Source organism: Apteryx rowi, unplaced genomic scaffold (genome assembly GCF_003343035.1).
Source record: "Apteryx rowi isolate R43461 unplaced genomic scaffold, aptRow1 scaffold_51, whole genome shotgun sequence".
Taxonomy (NCBI): Eukaryota; Metazoa; Chordata; class Aves; order Apterygiformes; family Apterygidae; genus Apteryx; species Apteryx rowi.
In genome coordinates, this window is record NW_020450772.1 from 560,448 (window position 1) to 586,255 (window position 25,808).

A 25,808-nucleotide genomic window follows, 5' to 3' on the forward strand; every position below is an offset into this window, starting at 1 on the left:
GACCGAGGCAAGGCCGGCCCTGCTAGAGCCATGCTTTGTAACACCGCTGACGGGCCTGGCAAAGCGTAAAAGGGTTATGAACCATTTCTTCTGCATAACAAGCACAAACAAGCTTTCCTTTAGCGCTAGCTCTCTGGAGCGATGCCATCCCTCCACCAAGGACCCACAAGCAGCGAATAACCTGGGCTGGGATGGAGGGGAGCTCTGGGTGCACCGGTGCAAGAAAGCCCTGGCAAGCTCCTCCACAACCGACCCTGCCCAAACCCTCCCAGTTGAGCGCCCCACATTGCCGGGACCTGCTGTCTCACGTCCCCTACGTCCTTGCAGCTCCCAGCTACAGCCCTCACCCCAGTGTCTGGTCCCACGTGGGGAACCGTGAGTGGGGCAGGCCAGCGCGCTCGCCTTTAGGATGAGAGGTTTCCTGTGCTGATTCTCAATTACTCTAGAAATTATGAACCGTGCACATTAATATTTGGCAACAGAACAAAGGTTAATGTACAGATACGGCCCCGCGAGCTGCCTCTGAATAGCAGAGGGCTGTTTTTCCCTAATAGAAATCACAGCTCCAAGAAAAGGCACTTTCTTCAGGATTATTCCGTGTGCTGTTTTTCCTTTCACCTTTCAAAATTCATACACCTTGCATCAAATGCAGGCTGCGTGCTGCTCCCATTTACATCCGTACAGGTCCAGAGTGTCACTTTAACAGCTAGACACACTCAGGTTGTCATACATATATAATTTGTGCCAGGAAATCCAAGCAAAAATGTGTTGTATGCCTGAGTAGGAAAGAAATGATTTGCTCAACTTGGTTATGTGTTTAATTCCAAAAGTCCTTGCTCCTCCTTTCCTTTCCAGTCAATTACATTTCTTTGCATATTTTTTGTCACAAGAAATCGCTGCTTCCTTTGGTTTACTGATTTCTAGTAGTTGCATTGCTCTTCCTCTAAACAGCTATTGATCTTAATTTTGCTTTCAGTATATTTTGGAGTAGCTTTGTGTGGGATTATTACTGCTATTTCTCTAACTATTCTGTTGGACGCTAACAAGTTCACAAAAAAGCTATATTCAGAGGAAAATAACCTCTGAATTAGATGCTTAAAGGTCATTTTTAAACTTTGTGTCATCATTTGCAGCTGAGACCAGTTTTTAAGCAAGAGAGTTTACATCCTTTCCAAAGTTAGGATGAGCCCCCCGAGCGCGTGGGCAGATACTTGTCAGAACGACGTTTCCTCTTGACATTTGGGTGCTCACCACTGCTGTGGCTGAAAGGCCCTGCTCGGGAAAAGAGCCAGTCGCACGCTCGGGACAGATGTGTTTAGTCTTGTCAACACAGGAACGCTGCAAGTCCTAAACCGTGTTGGGGGTATTCTTAGGCACTACAGGTATGCAGTAAATGCCACGCCTGCCCCAAATAATTCAGAGTTTAATATCTCCAGTGCTGAAAACGGACTCATTGATTTCACTGATATTAGTGAAAACACGGCACGACAACCACTACCAGCCTCTGCTGATGCCCTGAGAGCTTTCGGAGGCTGACAAACATACTGACACCTTTCACTGCAAGAAAAACACCGACTCTGGGATTGCTCCATTTTGTACTTTCTACAGGCCCCCAAATTGTAACAACAACAAAACCAGCTCTGTGCATCRAGTCAACGCTTCCCTGCAATTCGCCATATCTGAAAAAGGACCACTGAACTTTTTCCCTACGAGGAAAACGAAGGTGTCCCAGCAAGCTCAGATCACTGTACGTTTGCATTATACAACATTTCCCAGTCCGCTGTCTTAAAGCGCGCCCCCCGCCAAAACTCACTGCTTTCCTCTGAGCCTGCAGGGTTTCATCATTCCAGGATCTCCTTGCACGACATCTCCCCGTCCCGCGGTGCCGCTGGGGATGAGCCTGGATGGCAGTGCTCCCACGTCACTAATAACCGCCCAGGTCACAAAACGTGTCCCTCAGCATGGGGGGCTCCGGCTTTCCGAGCAGCATGGGATAGTACAGTCACTTGAAGCACTGTAAAAACAAGAGAAAGAAAAAGAAAACGTGAAGTCACTCTACGTTTCCTTCGGCATGCTCTTTTAAAAAAAAATTAAAAATATTTTTGTATATCTGTTCTATACATATCTATATATGTATTTTTATATATTACATATATACTGCGTGCAGCGGGGTTGCTTTGGAAATGCTGGCTGGAGGGACAGCCGTGGAGCCAGCCCAAACGCGCGGGATGGCCACAGCGTCTGCCTCCGAACCGCACCAGCCTGAGGCGGAGGCTTCCCAGTAACCCCCGCAGCGCTTCCATCCGAGCCTAACCGCGCGGGCACCGGGGAAGAGGCAGGGGAGACCTTCTCCCCCTCCGAGACCCTGGCTTTTCTCCTGGACGGACAGAGCTCCCGGCATAGCCCTCGCCCCAGCGTTCCTGATGGCATTCCCATGGGATGCGCGGTCCCTGCGGGGGCATGGAGCCGCGGGGGTTCGGGCCACCGGCCCAGCCCTGTCGCCTGCACCCACCGCCACCCGCGAGCTGAGGCTCCGCAGGTGAGTCACGAAGCCTCGTCGCCTGCAGCAACGCCACCTCGCACCTTCCCTGGAAAATCGCCTGGTTTTAGCGCTTTTTGCTGCTGTTCGGCCTGGCCACCTCTTGAGCCGCTCTCGGCAAGCTCAGCACCCGGAGCACCAACTGTGTCCGCTGCGCACATCCCTGCCCCTGTCCCTGCGCCCGTCCCTGCCCCGGGCAGGTAGGGACATTCGGTCACCTTCCCCCAACAGAGCTGTGACAGCTTCCCTACAGCAACGGGGAGGCAGCATCCCCGTCGCTTTTATCTTCCCTGTCTTTTTCCCGACCTCTGACAAAGCCCCCGTTCCCCCCTTCGCACCGGGACACGCAGCCCTAGCAAACCGTGTGTCTCTGCCTTCGCTTCTGCCCACCTGCCCACCCGCCTCGTCTGGCTGAGAGCCCTTCCTCTCCCCTCACAGCCCTTCCCCTTTGCCACAGAAATCCTCGGCTCCACGCCGAGGCTGATCTTGCCCTTTGCTTTCACGCATCGGAAAGAAGAGCCACAGCTGCCCACCTTCCCCCAGGTCCCCGCCGCTGCCTGCGAACGCTTTCGCTGTCCCTTGGTACCGGGGTACGCCCCGCGGTGCAAATCAAAGCCCTGCCGGCTGTTTACCTTTGTCCCGGGGGTTTTACCCGAATCTGTGCAACCAGCAAGAGCAGCCCCCTTTGAAGGGCTATTTGTGCCGCTTTGCACACGCGCAAGCCAGGCTGAAGCTGGCCTCCTGCCGTGTTGAGGAAGATGTTCCCCACTGCTACAACGCTGTACGGGCCAGACCTCCGAAAAATAAGCCAGAGGGTTTGCCATTTTTTCCTAAATCCCCGGAATGGGGTACTACTGGCAGAGAGGAAGAGGAGGTTTTACAGTCCAGGTGCAAGGCAGCACCTGCAAGTGTCAGCCCGTTAAAATCGACCCAAGCGCCTCCCTGGGGGCGAGGAGCTGCAAGCCGGGGTGGCGAGGAGCTGCGCGAGCTGCCCCAGGAAGGGCTTCGCCAGCCCGTCCCTGCTCGGGACGGGACACGGTCTCTTCACAAGCAAACGCCTGGGGAAAGGGCTGCTGCTCTGTCGACAAAACGTAATCTCCCATCTGGTGGCTTGGCTCCTCTCTAGAAGGAAACGACTGGTGCTGATCTGATTGCGCCGGTACGCCTCCGGCATGCATCGCCTGTGGGAGCGCGATAACATCTGCCAGAGATAGGACGCAGCTAGCACCAAACCTGCTGAGAAAGGTTTTCGAGCCCTTTTTGTTCAGCTTGCAGCTGCTTCTGCTTACGCTGGCCTCCCAGGCTGCGAAATAAGTGCGCCCGTGCGCGGCTGCAGCGAGGGCAGACAAGCTACCGGCAGCTCTCCGCGCGGCTTCGGTCGCAGCCAGGGTTGTGCACGGCGCGGCGAGGGGGTGCCGACCCCCGCCTGCCCCCTCAGAAAACCTGCAAACTAACCCCAAAGCTGCTCCTGAGCTCCCGCAGCTAAATAGAGGCCCTAGATCATCCCTAAAGCGACGGTGCGTCAGCAGCTTTGCACCTTCACCACTTCACAGCCGCGCTGGAGGCCCCGAGCCGTGGCCTGGGACGTACGCACGCGAAGCGTGACGGCACGCCGCTAGAGCTGCCCCGGTGACGGCAGCCCGGCTGCCCGCTGTGCGGCGCCTGGGGGAGCCGCACCGCCCGGCCCCTCCTTCGCGCCGGCGCTTGCAAGCCCGCAAGGCAAACCGACGAGCCAAACAGGCCTGCGCCAAAGTTTTGCCTTAAAAGTTACAGTCTTCAGAACATCTCTTTTGGTTTATTTTTTTGGTGCTTCAGGACGGGTCTTTTGCGACCAGCGTTCTGTACTTATGCAGTTAGAAATGCCCTCGTTTACTGCCCTGGGTCTTCTTATATTAAATTAATATCCATAGAGTCTCTGTAACCCGGCTGGAGTCCACTGCAGTATTCGCAGTACGTGAACCTTATTATTTATCTCCTCTTTACAGGGGACATGCAAAAATTAATAAAGCCTTGCAGTCTTTTCTCATAGCCCACCTCTGGCTGCAACCTTGGTCCGCTCGTGCTAACGAAGGCCGGCAGGGAGAATTTCAGAGCGTAGCTAGAGCTGATTCTCCGGCGAGGGCAGCCCGTACTGAGGAAAAGCAAGAGAGCAGACTCATTCCTCTGCCTAGTGCTTTGTAACGGCTCAACTGTTGTAAAACTTGCGCCTGTGCCTTTACACCAGCGGCGGGTATAGTGCTGGCTGACACAGAATCTACTCCATCTCCCCTCTGTTTAGTAGGGGGTCTGGAAGAACGGCGTCTTTGCCCCGCATACAAATCTCATTGCTTTTTTACCCTATCCCCCTCTGTCCCCGCGGTTCCTGCTTCAGAAGGTAAGGTTTTTGCATGACGCAGCTACAAAAGGAGTAACAGAGAAAAGAAACGGGTCCTTTTTAGAGCAGGTGCAGGGCCGGTCTCCTCCGCCAGCAATGAGGGCACGTGGGTGCCCGTCTTGCTGCTTGGCCCTTTCCCCAGGGTCGCTGCCCGTGCCGGCCAGGCCCATGCCGCTGCCAGCCCGGCAGGATCCAGCCCCTCTGGAAGCAGCGTGTGCCGCAGCCCCATGGCTCTGCTTGATCCGTGTTCCAGCCCTGTCACATTGCTTTTCATGTCAGCCCCAGAAAGCTCCTTCTCCTGTGCCCAGGTCCTTGTGCACAGACATATCCTCTCTCCCAAATGTGCAAATAAGAGCTCTCAAATCAGTAGCTGTCTGTATACCTACATGTCTATACAACGTCTAATCACTGCATACTCTTATCGCCACAGTCCCCCAAGCTCAAGTAACCATACACGTGATTCCAGAACAGTATAAACGGGGGAAATGAAACAGCAGTCTCTAGAGCGTGGAAGGTATCACGGAACGGGATACACTTACGTATTCCAGGTTATACAGCGAGGCTTTTTGGTTTGAAAGGGTGGGACTCGCAGAACACTGAAACCCAGTATCCGATTTCACATCAGACCTGGGCTGCTCTGACAGCCAGAAATCCATGGCTTCCTCCAGCAAGGGCCACATGCCGCTGGCGTATGCACCAAACACTTGTTCTCCTAAAATTCAAGTCCAGTGCCTGATACCTGGCTTTCTGGTAGCACCGGGAGGGCACCCAAGGCTCTCCACAAGACCTGTGGGGACCTAAAACGGAGCTAGGAGGCGAATTCTGTAGAAGAGCCTCTCCGAATCACGCCTTGCCGGTGTGCGCACCAGGAAAGCTGGGCAGAGCCGGCCTTCGGCTGCTCCCGCGAGGAGCCTTGGCCAGCTGCTCGCGGCCCGCTGAGGCAAGGGAAATGCTCGCTACGAGCACGGTTTCACATCACTTCACCCTGCCAGCTGCACGGACGGTTCTCCTAAGAGCTCTTGCTTTAAATACGCTTCACATCGCTTCCCGTTTACCCAGCAGGAAGCTTTATCCACAGTGCACTGCAGAGACAGACGGGAAGGATTTAATGCATTAATCTGCTCCTGAGAGGGGATTAAAGCACAACAAGACATCTGTTTCAGACACTGATTCGTGCTGCTTGATTCAAGACATCCAGCTCAATCCCTTAAAGGTGTGTCTGGTAGACGTTCCCACTGATACCATAAATGTCAGAGGTGAATAACACTAGACCCTGGGGAAATTAACACTTTTATTTCTATTTATTTCAGCTGGTCATTTATCAGAGCAGCAAATGTCAYGTCTTGAAAACGAGGCTCATCTTCTACAAGTGATAAGAGACGCACTCAGATCAGCAGGAGAAGGTGTGAAATTGTGTCATTTAACTGTAAGAAAAATACCTAATCCAAAACAGGAAATGGAGAGGAAGAGCTATATATATAGTTTTAATGTGTATGATGCCCATTTTACAAATATTTCCTAGCCTGCAGTACTTGCAGCAATATTACTGATTTCTAGTAAAGTGTATTATCCACTAGACATTTTACAGTTATAAGACCTTAAATGGACTTTGTCTGACAGAGACTTATAGATGATAACACACACAACCTTCCTCAATGTCCATAGACTTGTACCTTGTAAATGCAATAGGCTAAGCTCAGTGTACGGTTCCTATTTACTCAGAAGTGTTTTCCCTCAAAGAATTGGCACAGGGGACCATTTGGAATAAATACAAACCATGCACAATAATATTAGGAAAACAAATAGCCCTATTTCTCTCTCTTGACATACAGTAACTTTCTATACAACTTAGATAGATTGCGAGGAGTGACAGATGATTGACAGCCCGGAAGAGCTGAGGAGCAGACTTGGATCCTTAAGCATAGGGTTTCATCATGTCACGTCCTGTCCTACAGAGCTGACTGGGCTCTTAAAGCCTCTGACAAACTTATACGTATCTTCTGACCCCGCAGCCCCAGAGTGGCAGGATCCACACGGGGAACTTGCAGCTCAGCCCTTCCTGACTCCTGCCTCTTCTGCAGGATCTCCCACCGAACCAGGCCACTACGTGGTTCGACAAAGCTCCGAGGCCAGGCAGCACCACAGAAACACGCATCTTCAGAGCAAGCACCACTTACTAAGGAGGGCGAGGAGCTCAGAGAGGACTAAGGAGATCCCTAGGACCGTTCCCCATTGGAGCTCCTAATCCTGACACCCCTTGAATCCCGTAACGAGGAGCACAGTTCTGGCAAGTGAGCACTCACAGGGTCTTTCCTAAACATGACGCAGACTTTCCCCATTTTGCCGCAGTGGGAAATCCAGCACGTCATTCAGAAGCCCAGGGCAAGTGTTTGCGAAGGGGGAACAGCCTCACATCAGATGTTTGCAACTAGTGCCACAACCTTGGCCACATCTCCAAGGTGCCTTTCATGCCAGGCAAAAGAGAACAACAACCATATTGCCTGTCTCTGTGATCAGCTGAAAATGCAATGGCAAAACAGCCTTCTAGGCTTGTAGGTACAACACACTAGTTACAGAGCTGTGGGAGACAAATCACCAGTCCTTACTAATTTCCTTTCCTAGCTCTAGTGTTACTCCTGAGAATATCTATATATCTAGCCCCATAATTTCAGGAAATACAATCACATGGAGCTACATGCAGTCACACTAGTGTGTTTCCAGAGACTCATCTCTACCGGGCCATCTCTAATACCCTGATGATTTCTGAGCCCCCGGGAAACTCAGTCCTACAGAAATCAGGTCAGGAGTTGCACACTTTCCAAGCAAGCCTTGCTGGAAAACCCGCAATGTGACACTGAGGCCAGCTGTGCAAGGGCAAGGTCCTACGATCCTGCAGCAAAGCGTAGCAAAGTGTCTAAGGAGAACAAGATAGAACCACTGGTGATATTTTAAAATAGAGAGAAAGGAGCTAGAGGGAAGACTCTTCAGCTTTTATATGGATTAGCTTGGGAATAAAACTCATACTTGATAACAACAAACAGCACATTTTCTAGTGTCTGCCTTCCTTTCCATTTTCTTTGCTTCGGTGTTTCTGACCTCTCAGGCCACTGTCGTCCTACCTTCTCACCCCCTTCAGGCAACAGAGTTCCTCAGACTCGCACAGCTCTGCCTGTACCCTGCTTTTCAGAAGAGTAATTTTTTTTCACTGCCTGTTTTTTGCCGAAGGAACAATGCGAAGCGGCTGAGCTTGTGCGGAGGGGTGCCCTGGGTGGGTGCTTGCTGAAGAAGGCTGAGGAACCTGCTCAGAGAAGAAGSATCTAATCCAGTTTCCAGAAGGGGCTGAGAATGAAAACTCCTGAGGCTACAAATTGCAATTCTCTCCCTCACGTCCCTCGAATTACAGTGGCTGGTCTGGCCCCCTCCTCCCCACCGGCATTGCTCTCACACCACGGCCTCCTCTAAGGGGCTGCACATCTCCCTTGTTCTCCTCACTCCAGACTTGCGAGAGAAAGCTCTGCTTCCCCCCGAGCAGCAGATACGATGAATACTGTTTCCGATCCCATTCTCAAAGAAAACCATGCGCCTTCAGCGTGCACTCAGTAAATGCTTTGGGAACCTGCTGTTGCYTTCCCAGCACTTGCAGCATCCCCTCCTGCTTGACAGCAGCCGATCGAGCCTTACTCTAACGATGGCATTAGTGTCACCACGCAGATAATATTGATGCGTGGCTAGGACAGACCATTGCTCAGCTGCTAACCTGCGCCGTGTTGACTTCGTACAACTACTTTTTACAACCTAGTGACTGCTGCTAAGTTTTGAAGCTCAGGTCAAGAATTATTTTGGGGTCCTGCTGTGTGCAGTTAAACTGCCCTAACAAGCCCTGCAYCTTGGCCACCTACACCCCTGAAGCTTCACTTAGGGCAGTGTCCCTGGCATGTGTGCATCCTCTGTAAGCAGACAGAGACAGCCCTGCCTACCTCTCCGGTGGGAGTTTTTGAGCCAGTCCCATCCACAGTCACTGCTTCCTAGAGCGCATAGCAACACCCTGCAGGGACCCAGTAAAAAAGGGTCTGGACATTCGACACTGAGGATGCCCGCAGACTAGGGAGCTGGGTGGCTTCGTGTGTAAGTGTCAGCATCAAACAGCCAAGAGGGAGACACTCCCTKTTTGCACTTTCCCAGTTCCAAATAAAATGATTTCTGTAAAGGTCTGTAATATTCTGAGTGCACAGGCTTCTTTGGCTTTTAGCACACTTAGAGAAGCCTTAATAGGCTTTCAAAGAAAGGGAGAAGAAAAATCCATTAAGCTTTTTCTTTGTTTTTCTGCAGCCTATTATCTACCCTGTTCTTTGATGCTCTATTCAGTGACCTGTCATAGAGCAACTAATGCAATAAACTACCTTAAATGACAATAATCTTCTGGCACTGCCTGATGCTGTGCTGCTCTGCTACTACCCCAGTGGGGCTGCCTGTGAATCCAATTTAGCAAGCTAATTAAGGTGGTGACTCTCATCCCTCCAACGAGGAAGTATTGATGCCTTCTGCATCCTGAAACAGATGCAACTGCCATTGTGAAGACCAGATTTGTGACTCAAAGGCAAGCAAATACTTTGTTACGTGGAGTCCTACTGGAGCAATGTGGGAGAGGACAGAAAGGGGGGGTCTCTCTGGGGACCTCATGGCATGAAGGCTGGTGGCAGATCTGAATTTTTCTTTTCGGAGCATGACTTTTCTACTACTGCGTAAAAAGACAGGCATATAAAAACCAAAACAAGAGAATCTGGGAGAAAGCAGGATTTAACGCTTTGTACATTTGAGACTAACATTCGTGAAATCTATGCATCACTGACAAATTTTGCAGGATACAATTTTTGCAACAGTGCATCTTAGGGATCTCTTGTGCCTCAAGGGCTCTGCTCTGGCCTTTGAGCAGTGCAGGGAAAGGCTCCCCCTGATGTGAACCCATCTACTTGGGCCAAAGATCACAGGAAAAGGTGAGTTCAGTTAGTCAAAGCACTTCACTGATTTCACATCAAGGTTTCTGCATGGGGAACATTTTGTTACTGTACTAGGTTCTCTTTCAGACAGATGATACTGGCTTAAAGATCTCAAGCAATGAACAATTTATTTTGCCTTTTCTTAGTCTTTTTGGTGTCTAAATACCCTCAGTGTTAAATTAACACCTTCCAGTTTGATTGATATCAGTTTTAATTTCCAGTCTCCCTTGCACATGCCCTTCCCAAATCCTTGCCCCTCCACAGCGTGTTATCTATAGGTTCTGCTGGCTCCATAAAGATGATAGCTCTGTGCTCACTAGATAAACTGCAAACTAGACAACCTCTGCATGTGTGTGTGTGTGTACATGCATGCACATATGCTCCTGGGGCAATAGGATGGCTGCGACAGGGCTTGGTGCAAGACATGGTTAGCTGGGGACCTTCAGGGCAGGAACAGATGCTTGYTCCTGCCCTCCCACATCTTCATCTGCCAGTACTGAAACCTCTCCACAGACACACGTGGTAGTAGCATCCACCACAGCAGCATCCTAGAACAGCACTACTGCAAGCAAAGCGTGTCCTGAGAGCCTAATTACATCTCCGCTGTCTATAAATGTTTTCAGTTACACTGCAAACCATTCTGGATAACTTGGGGGGAATTGGCTGCTAGTTAATATGGTTCCTAAAGATGTCATTACTATTTATGGCTACTGCTGCTTGTGTTTTAGTGAAAATCACTCTAATTCAATAACTATTCATTACTGGCTGCAAAAAGGTGACTAGACCAAAGCTCCTACACTCACAGTAGCCACCAGGTTGGGGACAAAGTTCTCTTGAGAGGATCAGCAAAACACATTTGGAGAAGGCCGATAGTTGATCCAACAACTGGAGGGGATCCCATGGGAAGCATTCTGGCGCTTACAGAGAACGGGTCATTCTAGGCACTCAGCACCTAACTAAAATCCCACCAAAAGTCTAGTAGAGCTGTCACTGAAGAGTGCTCCCTAATAGCAATCGCTAATATTTACCACAATCTATACCAAAATAAAGAGATGACACTAACCCATTGCAGGCCTAACTGCTGTTCAAACATACCAAGTCCCATTAAGACATTCTGGGGCTAACAGCCTTAAAAGTAGATAGTGATCTATAAAGAATAAAAAAAAGGTTCTTAAGAAGATCTATCTAAACAAAAAATCCAAATCCAAAATTCAAAATGAGAATAATAAGGACCAACCAGGAAAGCTAGTGCAAAGTCTGCTCATTTATAGCACATAGCAGCAATTATTCACACAGGAATTTTTCACACAATCATTAGGAAACTCATTAGCTGACGTTCTTTCTTTCAGGGAATACAGATGAGATATCATCAGGGACTGCTATTACAAAAGGACAGATAATATCCTTCAGAGATCATTCATACACATAACAAATGCTTAACTACAAGCGATTAGAGGGAGTGGCTTTTGGACGAACTTAGAGGGGCTGATCAACCAGCAAAAACATGTATTCATTACCATCTGTGACCATACTCAAAGGACGGAGGGCAGGAAATGCTGGATTTGGGCACAGTATTTGGAATTGCAGAGTCCTGGCATCCAGGACTGGGCAAATTCATGGTAAGAGGAGTTCATCATGACACATCACTGGTAGCCAACCACATGCAGTTCTCAGCAAGTGAAATACTGGCTGGTGCTATTATTACTGACCGCAGCACACACAGCAGCGATAATCTTCTAGGAGATACCTCAGCCCAACTTCCACCCGCTTGGTTGAACCTCACCAACATTTCCCAAGTAAGGAGGAACAGGGAGAGCCCCTCTGCCTTCCCCATTGTTCCCAACATTTGTCCCAAAGAACTGGGGTGCAATCTGCAAATCCACACTGCACCCAGCTAAGCAATGCCATGGAGACACCCAGAAAACAGTCAGACTGATAAACCTTTGGGGAAATTACATTAATTTCCAATAGCAGCAGGAAAGCTAGAGGATCAATTGCCACAGGTCTGGTTTTCAGCTGTAAAGATGAGCACCCAAATGCTGTCAAGAATCTGCATGCAGATTCCTAGGGAATTCTGAGAGACTTTTTAGGCACCTATTGCATCTTTTGCTTCTTGACTATCTGAAGAACACACCTGGGTCCTTCACAGTCATTATCATTCGGGAGGAGATCTCCACCGGTCTGAGGAGACTGTTCTGTTCTTCACTATCTGCACATTTCTCATGCAAATGAGTCCAATGTCCAATCAGACAGATTTATTAGGTAGGAAGCAGACTAGGCAATGTGCTCTTTGAGATAGATAGCCCAGGTTTATTTAAAGTCAAAACCAACCAGTTTTGCTTTTGCATAATTTCCCATTCCTTTCCCTGCAGCATTTAATCTTCTATGATTAATTACAGTGAGATTTTCTGAGATCACAATCGATGGGACAAGAGAGGGCCATGTACAAAATAATAATCGCTATTCACATAAGTCTCTTTTTTTTGTAAACTGTGACTCTCCAAACATTGGCAATCAGAGTTGATTTTCATTACCATATTTTCATTGGCTGTAATTAGTGCTATAGGGGGATTATTACCTCTCTTATTATTAACAAGAGAGAAAAGATAATTGCCACAATGTTCCTGTGTTTGGTGCCCTTGGGAATTACTGGGATTAAAACTGTCTCTCTTCGCCTTAGGCTCTGAAAGCCGTGAGCAGTGGAAGGGAAAGTGAAGATGACACTGGAATAAAAAGTACCACCAAGAACAGGTATCGGAGCTTCCCCAGTTAATACCTGGCCCAACGGCTGCTGCATCCAGGAGTTATTTCAGCCTGGAAGAGTGAACACTAGCGGGAAGTATAAACTGTGCCGTGGTGAAATGCGGTAGGAACTCGCTGAATCCCTTTCCTGCCCCTTTCCAGACACTGTATCACAATCTTTGTGTAGGAAATGCATCTGCAGATACTAGTTGGACTTTGATATTCAATATTCAACATAGCGGCATGACAACACAGTTGCCTGTGGTGACAACAACCCAACACCCTTATACATGATGCCTGCACAAAATGAAGCTGTTAATGCCTCATTTTCAGAAGCAGTGCATTCAGCTGCGCATTCATCGACAAAAATGTGAACTTCCTGCTTCAGTCTGCGGAATGCTACCCTTGAGTCAGTGCCAAAATCACATCCCTTTTCTGAGGCCCCTCAAAACTCCGTTACTTTTTTTCCCAAGAGATGAAATGTCTTGTGCTTCCTTAATCTGTCTGATTAGACACGAACACTGCCACAGGGAAATCACGTGTCTTAAAATCAGCATATGGTGCCCAGTATCCAAGCGTACGCTGATTAAGACATCTGCATGAGCCAGTTTGCTAAAATAAATACAAGTAAGCATCTCTCAACGTCATGAAGAAACATCCATATTTATAACCCTCAGTGGGACAAAACCCCTCAAAATGAGACAGTGACCCGGAAACCATTTCCACTCCTCCAAAGAGCCTTGCTGCAGCAGATGCTGCGCGCAGACCTGCCCCACTGCCCGCATCGCCCTCGAGCCTTCGAAACGGGGCCGGTCTGCACAGGCACAGGCGAGATGCTGGTGCAAGRTTTACTCTGTACCTAAGCTGCCACGACCCACAAACATCTTGAAGCTCAAGTCTCCTGAGTGCCACATRCCTGTACTTTATTTCTGGGCAGCCTCAGCACAGCCTGGATTCAGGCTACCTAAAAAATCCATTTGTCCTGTGATCACATTTTGATCAGACTAGGAAAGGCCCTGTGCCATCTTGTGGCCACTCTTAAAATATAGGTAAATGAACCAGGAAGGCAACGAGTGAAGTCGGGGGAAAGTGAAGACTACCTAACAACCCCAAAGTGCCATGACCATAGCCTTCCTTTCCCCCGTCTGGATGTGTCCGTGCCACTCTCCAACCTCCTCAGCTCCAGGAAAGTGAAGCAAAGCCAAAGCACGGGTATTCTGCCCAAAGCAGCCAGCGCCAGCCCCACCAGCCGAAAACGGACACTCTGTGGAGGGGATTCCTCTAACCATCACAACGCCCGTCAGAGACCCCCCGATATTCCCGTAAACGCCGCAGTATAAGATACTATGAGGAAATAGCTGATTCGCCCCTGTTCARCTGAACACAGCTGTACCTTCAGTCAGTGTGAGGAACCATGCAGACACCCTCATGTTCCTCGTTCAGGAGGAACAAATCCATCTCCAGTCCTGCCACCGATGCGTCACCACAGCCTAAAAATAGATCTTTTTAATAAAAAGGAAAAGAGAACTAAAGTGAAATCAAATGAACTTCTTCCTGAACTAACCTGAAAATGTGTCCTAAATTTACCCCCGATTTACCGTAGATGATGTACCTCAAACACCATACATGCAAGAAGGTTTGCGCCTTCCCCTTGCAGTGGCTGGATGGGCCCCAGGCAGAGCCAGCCCAGCCTGCGCCCTGCTCCTGGCTGTCCCCAGTGCTCCCGGCCAGCAAAGCCCTTCATAGGGCAGGAATGAAAGGTGGCATCTGGTCAAAGGCAGCGGGGTCATTGCATGGGAAGGGGTTTCCCACAGCCCACAGGGCGCTGGCCCAAACTGGTGACACAGAAGCATTGTGGGTTAGTTCCCAAGTAACCTGCCACAAAACCATTTAATCTTCACAATCAGGGAAACTGGCAAACATCACAATATCAAATTTGCAGCAGCTCAGCTCAAAAGCCTTCTGCAACGTAAATATGCATTATCAGGGCAGAAGCACGCTGCTGGTCACCCTGGAGCGGGGATATGAAGGCAAGCACCAGTAAGTCAGGCTGTTTTCAATGCTGCATTGCCCTCCATGCACACATGTGCTGGGTTGTCACCTTTTATTCCTGCTCTGCAAGTTGTTTTTTAGAAGGACCCATGCTTTGGTCAGAGCCCAGGAGAAGCCTGCTGTAGGTACAGGATGGGGTTAAACACCGCTGTCAAGAAATGAGCCTGCTACAGACAATTTTAGCAAAGCAACTTAAAACTGGGAAAGGCCAGAAAATTGAAATATTGGGCAGGCCCCTGCCTCGCCCCACGCAGCCTTGGAGGAGCCATGCCGCCCCACGCCATCCCGCCCTTGGTGGCCTGGGACCTCTTTGTGCCCCTGTGGATGGCCCCATAGGGACGTTATTCCTGCATGGTCTTCTGAAGAGCTGCTGCTGCCCCAGCGCTGAGAAATCCCTGTGTTTTACTGAACGTACCACTGTAAAAGTTAATGCAACCAGCTTTTTCAACCTGCAGCCCATCCTTCTTGCCTTGAGAGGTGAAACTCCTCTGTTAAGCGAGATGCAGAAGCTGTTTTTCAGAACAAATGGCATTTCCCTCTTGACTGTTCTTATTGCACTTTTTTTTAGTAGAATTTGCCCTTTCTGAAATATCCCCAAAGAGCTGTCATTGAGATAAAAACATTTAACATTGTTAATGCTTTTCTCTGACTTAGACACCCAAGTCCTGCTCTTCAAAGCAGCTTCAGCACCTTGCTATTTTCATCCCACTTAAAATCAATAAGACGTAGAATCCCAAGAGGCATAACTAATAGATTTCTAAATTGTGCTATTAAGACTAAGACAATGACGAGAACAGAATTTAGGAACCTTAGTCCCCCTGGATGTTCTGAAACTTGTATCCAAAGTGATTTAAAGAATAAAGCCCTCTTTTCCATAGTGAAGAGGTGCTTGTGGGTTTTCAAAAAGGCACCTAAATACACAGTGCACGCCAGAGTCAAATTGCTAAGGGCAGAATTGTGTCCCCTTCACAAGACCATGTATCGAGCATTTCAGCACCCGCGAGCTTCTGCCATGCATTCTGCCATGGAAAGCAGCTGTACCCATGCAGATGCCTACACAAGTATATCCCTTCTTGTACCTGCCAGGAAAACCAAATAGCCAGGGGCACAGACTGTGCCCCAAAATGAGAGCTACCAAGGATGCTCAACCATGTGGTCCTCCAGGTACTACACACTCAGCGCAGGTTTCCGTCTCTGCAAAGTGCAAAATGCTCSCATTTTGTTGCAAGCACCTTAATTCCTCTTTGCCAGGTGTAAATGATTTGATATCTCTCAGATCGGCTAGTGGTTCTCCTACTGCAGACTAGGGCTGAACTGTTTTGCACCTGGCAGTAGGAATATCCAAGTAGAAAAGAAATATTGCCCCAGACCCAAATTCCTCCTCCTCTTGGGCAAGGAACTAACCCAAAGCAGCCAAACTGGGACTTCTACTAGCAGTCTGGATTTGCTTTGAGAAAACTCTACTCTCCCCTCTTCTCTCTCTTCTACCCCTTTGGGTGATCTCTCGTAATTTCTCGATCTCTTTTTCTATCTTCCTGCCTTTCCTAAATCTCCCATTCACTTGCTTTCTTGTTCACTTATTGTTTAACACAGCAAAGGGACTTGGCACCTAATTTGTATGAAAGATGCTACTCAGCAGCATATTCATTTATTTGATCATCTGGAAAATCAGGTGAATTTGCACRGCTGCTGGTTAAAATAGTTTTTCCTTTGAAAAATGGATAGGAATTACCAAGAAATAAATGCAAAATCTCAATATATGTTTTTAATAGATCTACTTTCAGAATATAATTTCACATCAAACATATTCTCTTCAGGAAAGTGTTGGGTTTTGTTTTAGAAAGTAGTGAAAACTCCTACTCCACAGTATTCACACATAAAATTTTTTTCAAAGCACTTCAAATGAAGTGATCAGTTCAAAGCAGTTTTGCATTATTAAAATGATTATTTTATATATTTTTACTGGATGGTCAGAAACTCTTCAGACTAGGGGAAGAATCTTATTAGCTTTATTGTCACTGGAGGATGCAGTCTCTTTTCGTCTCTAAGCAAAGTTCTATTACTTTTTAGGAAACACATTAGTGCTGAATTTTACTTACATTCGTATATATTTATAATTATATTACAGTTTCCAAGCTGTTCATGCACATTTTCTAATGCTCTTGAGCATCCAACGATCAGGCTAYGTGTGAACGCTCCCTATCTCATTTCGTTTTTGCTTACAAAGCTCTTTGCCTACAGACTGCCGTGTGTGAGAAACCAGCCATGAGCACTTCGCCTTATCTACGCAGATAGCCATACGCAAATACTGGAATGAATCAGACATCACTTATGAAAATAGACAGAAACTTATTTCCTATAGGCCAAAAACCCCCAAACAAACAAACAAACAGTGATCATTGTTGAATTGTTATCTGAAGTAAGTTTGCAGGATTGTATCGCCCTATTTCCTTTAGCACAGCTGTTCCCAAGCATAAGCCTTTGCGAGGCTGGGTCCTTAGTGAACAGAGGCAAATATTATAGACAATATTATCTTTTCCTAATCAAGACTTAGCTTTGCCTACTTTGCCCTCTTCTGTTTGATGTAACAGCTAGRGTTTTACAAATGTGTGTAAGCAGGATAAGAAGAGATTTCTTTTTTCAGTTACAGCTGAGGATGAAACTCTTATATAAACTTATTTAGATAAAGAATACATATTCTTAGGAAGCTCAGCTAACTGCTACTGATACCCACCTCCTTACACTCATATTCTTCAAAAACGCTGAACAGAAGATGACATGCTTGACCCATGTTCATCTTTCAGCCAATAAACCATTAGCACCCCAGAGGGAAGTCAAAAGGCAGAAGGCTTTCCCAAAGTTCAGAATTTTGCATTTTTTAAAAACAACTTTAAAAATCATTACAAGCACAGAGATACTGAACTGTTTCCTCCCCACCATAAACAAAGTCCAGTAAAGAGGAAAAAAAAGAGAAATAAATAATCACYTTTCAGATCCTCCTTTTCATTACCAACTATTCCTAGACACTGAGCTGCAGGAAATTAGACAACTACTTTTTCTTTTGGAAACACAGAGAATACCCCCTTATAGGTAAAATAAAGTTATAYTCCTCCAGGATAGCACATTAGCACACGAGTCTACACTCTCCTTTCTGAGGGATGGACTATGGAGAGGACCCAGCTAGTCGTTTGGAGGGGCCCTGTAGATTTTAAGAGATTTTAATGGATAARAAAAGATTTATTCTGTGTCCATTAGGCAGTTTAAGCTTTACCCTTTCTGCTTAGTGCCAACAACTYCTTGAGCAACCAGCGCTCTTCACAACTTTACTCCGCTTCTCTCAAACGTTATTTTTTCAAAGCTGAGAAATACTTTATACGGTCAGCGCTATAGTCGGGTGCGTTTTCCATTTCACAGCCGGGCGCGTAGCTTTGTTGGTGCCTAAACCCCGCAGAGTTTTCATTCAGATTTCTGCCCGATTCGTGGGTTGGTGGCACCTCGCTGGGGAGCAGGACCCGCGGCGGGCAGGAGCTCACGCGAGGAGCCGTGCGTGCGTGCCCAGGGAAGCCCGGCGACCGTGTCCCTCCTTTGGGCCCGGCCGCCGTCCCGACCCACGTCCCGACCGGGGGTCTGCTCCGCGCTGGGCACCTCGGAGGAGCCAGCTCCGAACGGCCACAGGGTGGAGCGTCGGCGAAACAAATCCCTCCCGCGATTGCCTCCGCAGCGCTCGCTTTGCTTAAGTGGAAAGCGCTCGCCCTATGCGTTATTTCACGCATACGCACAGCGGAGGCTTTATCGCCCTGCACGCGCAGCCGGGGTTGCGCAGAAGCTCGTCTCCATGCGGCCGCGATGCCAAGCCGGGCAGCGGGAGCGGTGCACCCCGAGGCAGCGACCGTGCCCAGCGTCACCCCCAGGGCGCCCGCTGCGGGGGCGACCCCCGGCCTGGCCCCGATCAGAGCCTAGGTCCCGCYGGCCACCTGGCGACCGCCGTCCACCCGGGGCCATCGGCAGCCTGGGCTTCCTCAACAGCCTCCTGGTCCTGGTCCTCTTCTGCCGCAGCAAGGCGCTGCGCTCGCCCGTCAGCCTGCTGCTGAGGAACATCCCCCCGAGCGGCCAGACGGCGTGCGCCCTGGGCACCCCCTTCGGCTTTGCCATCGGCGCCCGCTGGCTCGTCGGCTGCGTCTGGCACGGCTTCGCCAACGCCCTCTTCGGTAGGGCCAAAAGCCACGAGAGCGCGCGTGCGCGGGTGCATGCGGGAGCACAGACGGCATGGCACGGCACGGCACAGCACGGCGCACGTGCGAGTGAGCGGGGCGGGCAGAAAGGCCTYGAGCGTGCCAAAGGTACTTCTTCGTTTATGTTTTTTAAACTTTCCCAGCCTCACCTGGTATGTTGCTTAGAGCTCATAACGCTCCAGGCAGAGTTAAATCCGGAGCCTCGTTCTGGTGGCAAAGCACACGTTTCCAGCCGCTGCCGCAGAGCTCTGCACGCCGCAAAGAGCCCAGGCCAAAGAGGCTGTCCAGAACGCCAACGCGTGCCATTTCTTTGTGGTCCCGCGACTGAGACCTGCGCCACGCGCCCTAGCTTTGCACCCCGGGTCGGCGGGGACAGCGCCGCCTGTCCCGACCGCGAGCCGGGGCAAAGGACGGGGCCGCAGGCAAGGGAGGAAGCAGGGGGCGAGGAAGGGGCCGGGGCTCCTGGCCGGGCAGAGCTCGTCCCCGCGTCGGGCAACCCCYGCCCACGCCGACGGCGCGGGGGGACGGGCTCCTCCGCCGGCCGCAGGGCCCGAGCGCTGCACCGCCCGGGCGCAGAGCTGCAGAAAGCAGCGCCGCCCGCGGGGAGGGGGCTCGGCCCAAACGGCCCCCGCAGCGGGACGCTGCCCGGCCCCCTCGGCCACGGAGGGTCGCCCCGCACGCCCGCTCCTCCCTCCGCCAAACGCGCAGCTACTGAAGGGCTCCAGCGCTCGCGTCGGCCGCCTTCCCCGCAGACCACGCAAGCAAGCGGTGCTGAAMGCCCAAAACTTTATTGGCTGCTTTCCCGGGCAGAGCTTTGCCCCAGAGCCCCTCAGAAAAAGCCCTCCCAGGCTTTGGGGGCACCAGCAGGGCCCCTTCCCCGGCACCCGTGGGGACACCCCCCGCCAGCACCACAGCCCCAAAGCCCCAGCCCACGCCAGCCACGCCAACGGAGCAAAAAGCAAAACCCGGGGGATGCTACAAACTGCTTTTTCCCCCCCAAACAGTTGCCAGCCCCCTGCCTTCYGTGGTCACGAAGGCACCCCTATTGCTACTGAAAGAATCGAGAAACTTTTCCGAGCTTCAGAGCAAGAGTAACTGGAAACTACGTGGTGGGAAACGCAGCGCACAGGGACTCGCGGTATGAAACCCTGCTCAGGCGGCTCCCGCGCCTTGCGCTCTGGYGAGTCTCTGAGCTGAGGCAGTTTTGCGTGTGTATAGCAGCCGTCAGCAGACGGTATAGAGAGAATATCTGGCTAAAGACGACTAGTGCAAAGTGAATATTTGAGAGCGAGACTGGCTCCTGTGCGCCCAGAGACCAGGCAGGCCCTCAGGGACTCTCATGCGGATTAGCAAAAAGGAAATTCAGGCTAAGAKTTGCCTTTCACCGACCAAGAGGAACAGGTTTCTGCTTGCTGAATACAGCTGTTACCTGGCGAGTGTCAGTGCCTAAGATACACGACTCTTATTCCTGCACTCAGAAGTAGAAGTGCTCATCAAGGGAGCAAAACTTGGTCTCCTAAAATAAATTTAGGACCTTTACAAGCTCGCAGCACAAACTACTAGTTTTCCAGTATAACGGATTTCTCCCTTCTCACCAACCCCTCCAATACATATTTATTCTTAAAGAAACACCTCATACCTGAATTTGGCAGAACCTGCATTTGTGTGTATTCTTTAACTATCAGGCTGTGTTTCAAAACAGTATTAAGTAAATCAGACAAGCTGCTTCTGAGATGTAGCTGAACAACATAGAAGCTATTTAATCTTCAAAGCTTCTTCCAAAGCTATTTGTTGTACCCATTTTAGGCACACCTTTGCCTAAAAGCTTCCAGCTGGTTTTGCTTGCATGGGCACAAGACCCTTCAGGCACGACCCTCCGAAGGAGGCAGGACGCGGCACTGCTGGGCGGTAGCACGGCAATTGGGGATGCTGGTACAGACACCGCAAGCTTGCGGAGCCGTGAGTACRCAGGCGCGTAGGGAGGGGAGGGCAGAGCTCCTCTACAGGGGGAATTGGGGAGCCGGTGCAGCTGCAGGCGAGGCGAACACGCTTGCAAAGCGGAGAAGGCAGTAAGCGGGACGCACCGCCAGCCGGCGCCTTTCCTTGTACCCGGCCCCGTCCTTGTCTGCAAGCTCTGCACACAGAGGGAAACTTGGGCCACGGTGGCACATGCGAGGGGCTGGGGGGACAACAGGTATGCAGACATACCCGTATGCCATCTTCATGCTTCTTCAGTGTTTCCTAAGCTAAAGAAAGGGAGGTTTAGTACAAAGCCCCTTTGAGCTAAGTAAGTTTTGCAGTATCTTGTATTTCCAAGCTTCTCAGTGTCAAAATTCTCTCCTCGCCTGTGTTAAAACTACAGACAGTGACACAAATCMGTGCAACTCTGCCCCAGCTAGCACTGCTAATGGTGAAGAACTTTGCTAACAGTCACCACTGTGTCCTTTGGAAGGGACCAGAACAACTCAGCAATCAACCTGGCATCGCAGGCAGATTGCAGACCTTCACTTTCGGAGATGTTCCCAAGGGGAACATCAGTTACACCCTTCCTAAAGATACAAAACTGGCATCTGCTGTTGCAGTTTAGATGTTTGCTGTAGCCTCTCTCAYTGAAAAAATTATACAGGGTAGCAAGCTGGACTTTGTGTAGGTAATAATCTTTTAAGACCATGGAAAGTTTAAATACAGGAGTACTGAGAGATGTCAACATTAACTAACAGCTCCAGATACACTGCTGTACCTGCCAGCATCACTTCTAAAATGCCTGGAGGGGTAGGGGGAAGAGGCCTAACATTAGCATTAAAAATGCTTGTTTCCCTCCATAACATTACTATATGCAGTGAGATCCAGCCAGCCATCAAAGCCTTAATTTGCTGTTAAGTTGTTCTTCAGTCCCATTTGTATCCACTGACAGCACCCCAACCACAAGAGACCAGTAAAGGTCTCCGCAAGGGCTAAAGAGTTCCCAGCACCTCCGTGTGCCTGCACTGAAGCACACTAGTACATTTGCTGGCACAGCAAGCTTCATGACACTGCTTTTTTCTRCATTTCTTTTTGTTACTGCACAGCAAGAAGTTTTTACAAAGAGCCTGGGTTGCTGTGCTTCCTCAAGGGGACTCTCAGACTTCTGCACTTTCCAGCTGGCAGAGCAGGACCTCTCGTTATCTACATCTCAAAAGAGGGACTGACTTATTCTCTAAAGAGAATTTTGATTTTGCTGGATATTAAGATGTCTTCATGCTTTAGGTAGGAAAAGCATCGGTGCAATAAGCTGCAATTCTTGTCTTTGGAATTGCAAGTTGGGTTTCACTTGAGCAAYGAGGCTATGGTGTTTCTTAGGCTCTTTCTATTTTTTTCTGGTCTAACACCTAAAGACATAGGCCTCGATTTTGACTCCAAGGTTTCATTCAGGTTGACAGGCATCCCACAGGCCATTGGCAAAGCTCTCCTGGCTCTATTAAGTGTTTTATTTAAGCAACTCCTTCTGTGATAYGCACCCTCTTCCCATTCTCACACCAGAAGTCCACAGAACAGTCCCTTCTCTAACAGCCAAAGTTTCATAAGTGAGTAACATTACTTGATTTTCCAGAAGTTCTACTTTAATAAGTAGCATTGCTTCATTCATGCTCTGGTATATAGTTCTGCATCTTCCTTCCTGGGTGAAGATAGCCTGTAGAGCTTGTCTAATCTCCCCATGGCTTTCAGGTCACTTTTCTTCCTGTACAGTTCATGTACATCCTTTTTCATTCAAGGTCCTGCATGGGCCTTTTGCACTTCCCAGGAGTTTGCCTTCYGCTTATAAGCCATTGCACCCAACTTCGAGAACAAAGCACAGCTACTGTGAAACTGGAAAGGAGGTGGTGTTTGCTGTTCAGCATTAGGGCAGACAGTCCTCAGTGGTCATCCTTTCAGCAGYATTAGTCAAGAGCATAACAGAGTTTTTGGAACGCCTTAGTTACCATACTACCAGGTTGAYGAGYGAGCGAAGAGTTAACAGGACTGAAGAAGTCTGCCGCCTGATATGTGCAAGGACTGATATGCTCAAGGCTGCAGAATAGAAGAGTTAACAGGACTAAAGAACTCTGCCGCCTGATAAGGCYGAGGAACCTGCATGGACCCACAGGGAGGGGAGAAGCGATACGGAGGTGTTGTGGTCTTGCCTCACTAGCAGGGTCCTTCCAAGCAGGCAGACAAATAGTCCTGTGATTGTGAAACTCAGAGGTCAGCAAAAGCAGCGTTTGCCCAGAGTCCCAGCCATATAAGAAGAGACTTGGAAGCTAAGAAAATTTGAGCAGGGATGGGAACATGACCTGATCATCCTCTCCAGCTGGACTGTGAGCATTTCCCCCCTCCCCTTTTCCTGGGACACSGGGTTAAGGCAACTCCTCRAGGTTGAGAGCCCTCTCACTAAGAGATTGAACAAGAAAGCTTTCAAGTAGGGATAAGCAGTGCTTCCAATTAATAGCGCAGTAATTGACGGGTTTGGGTTATCCTTTCTAAATTAGTAATTGCATTATTTTAATGGATGTTACTAACCCAAGAGCTTGCGTGAGGAAATAAACATTTTTTTTATTACGTTACTGTCTCAGTTGCTGCTGCTATYGAACCTTCATAGCGTGACACAGGTTTTGTGGGTTTGGTGTCGAGTCTCCAGGAGGAGCTTCCAGCTGTGTGAAAAACACTTGAGAATTGTCTGGAGACTGTAACAACTGGAGAGGGTGCCAGGAGGGGTAGCTTTTTCCTGCATCCTTCACTCTGCATTTCAACATCTTTCTGTACACCAGAAGTGATGGGCAAAGTTCTGTAAAGAGATCAGAGAATGGGCGTGCACATTTTATTGTTTCTAACCTCTTTCCTGGAGGAAAAAGAGATACTCGGGAGAAAACCCAAATCCCAGGAAGCAAACGGCCAATGTCATCATTTCAGCCAGTATCAGTGATGCTTAAAGAAGTCTGTGAAGCTTGGATATGTCCTGAAATTTGGGCAAATATGGCTATTAACCTTCAATCCTTAAGTCTTTTAGAAGGGCCAAACTCCAAACCCAATAAAGAAACCATTAGATTTGTTGGTTTTAAAAGACGACAGCTAAGCTTCTCTAGCAGTTTCTGGAAAGAGAATAAACTGATGGACAAAATGGTGCAGCCAAGGTGATACTTCACATTTTCAGAGATCAGCCATTTGCTTCTCTTTCCTGGAGACTGTTTGTTAGAAGAAGTCCAGTCAGGACTGTATGAATGCAGGTTACTGGAAGATGCCAAGAAGGGTTGCCACCATTTCCTAGAACAGTTTAGCAGAGCATCCACCCTCCAGCTGGAGAGGCCCCCATGCACATATTACCGCCAGGCCATTAGATAAGAGTTTACAGAAAAGGTTCTCACAATTTGGCTCCCCTGAGGTTGCTCTCCAGCTCAAAAACCACAGCAGCCTGTCTGCTCCCAAAACATTACACAGTCATCTTGAATACAGTTTCTCTTGCACTCCTCCCTATGGCCTTAAGTCCATTCTAGGTATCTTCTGTCCTGTTTTTTGTTTCTCACTGGCACAAGAACTTTTATTTTTTCTTCAAGCTGACCCCCATTTCTGTTCATGGGGGATCACAGTTTAGACAAGCTGATGTTGAATATCCTCAGAATTCATTGCCAGGATTCTCACAACTTTTCCTTAACTGTTCATAGGCCTTTTTACCTGCCTACCTTCAAATATATTGTTAYTATAACACAACAAAATAGTGTTTCTCCAGTTTGTTCTTATAAGCTATGCAAGTGCAGTTTAAGATRATAGGATCTTATCCCACATAGTAAGATGTTAGAGCACCCAGAGAGAGGACTGCATTGAAGTCTGGCAGGGAATCTGAACCAAAAAAGCCTTTCTTTGTAGATAAGAAGCTCTTGCAGTCATCAGGAGYAGGGTTAGCATTTGGGAAATCCTCATCTACGCAGGCACACACGTTCTCTGTTCATATCTATTCTCCAAAGGTTTTATCCTAGCTGCTTGAATTGTTTCTTTCTTTAGGCGCTTCCCAATTCTGTGTTGACCAATAGTTATTAGGAAGAACTGAAGTGAGAAAGTTGCATCTTTTCTTGTTTCTGTGCTTATTTTTCTTTCGTTTCTTGCAGTTCAGTCCTACAAACCATGCTATAAGTTGTGTCCCCAGAAGCTGAGGACAGTAGTGTATCTGTACACACAGAGGAAGCTAACCATTGCAGGAATAGCCCCAGGTGCCACAGCTGGCCATAGCATGGCATTTCAAGCCTGACTCCAGCATTCACAAATTTAGCATGAGGACAAGGTTTTATCTCCACTACCACTGTTTGAGATTGCACAAAGAGATRGACAAGAGTCAAAGTTTTCCATTCATTTGGGCAGCAACTCATAACGCTCATTTTGCTCAGGCAGATGTCACTAATGCAAGGGGCAAAGCAGTCCAGAGCCAGGCCCTGAGGGAGTTTCAGAACAAAGTTCAGTTGTCTTCCTCCTCAGCTCAGATATTGGTCCTAAAAAGCAGCTTGGCACAATATGTACCATGTGGTGCACATTACATACCTCTTCAGAGAATTACAAACCAACAACTAGCCATTCTTGTTTGTAATCAAATAGACAAGAACAGTGTTCTGAGCATATAAAATAAGGCATATTAGTGAAAGATCTGAAGTAAACAGCCAATTTTTTATTCCCAGAAATCCATAAAAAGCAGTCTTTTTTATGCATATATAACCAGAGAAAAACCTCCTTAGACTGGCATTCAATAAAACAAGAGAACATTTTTGTCTTGCTTTTGTACCTTGAGCTATTATGTTCAGYGCTTTTTATAATTCTGCATTTTACTTCACCTCTAAAACATGTCTACAGAGGTACTTGCTCTACATCCCAAG

General features: G+C 48.7%; 1 pseudogene; it reads left to right on the forward strand.

Annotated features, from left to right (window-relative positions):
* Positions 1-18,459: 18,459 nt before the first annotated feature.
* Positions 18,460-25,808, forward strand: part of LOC112972888 — a 47,403-nt pseudogene continuing 40,054 nt past the window's right edge.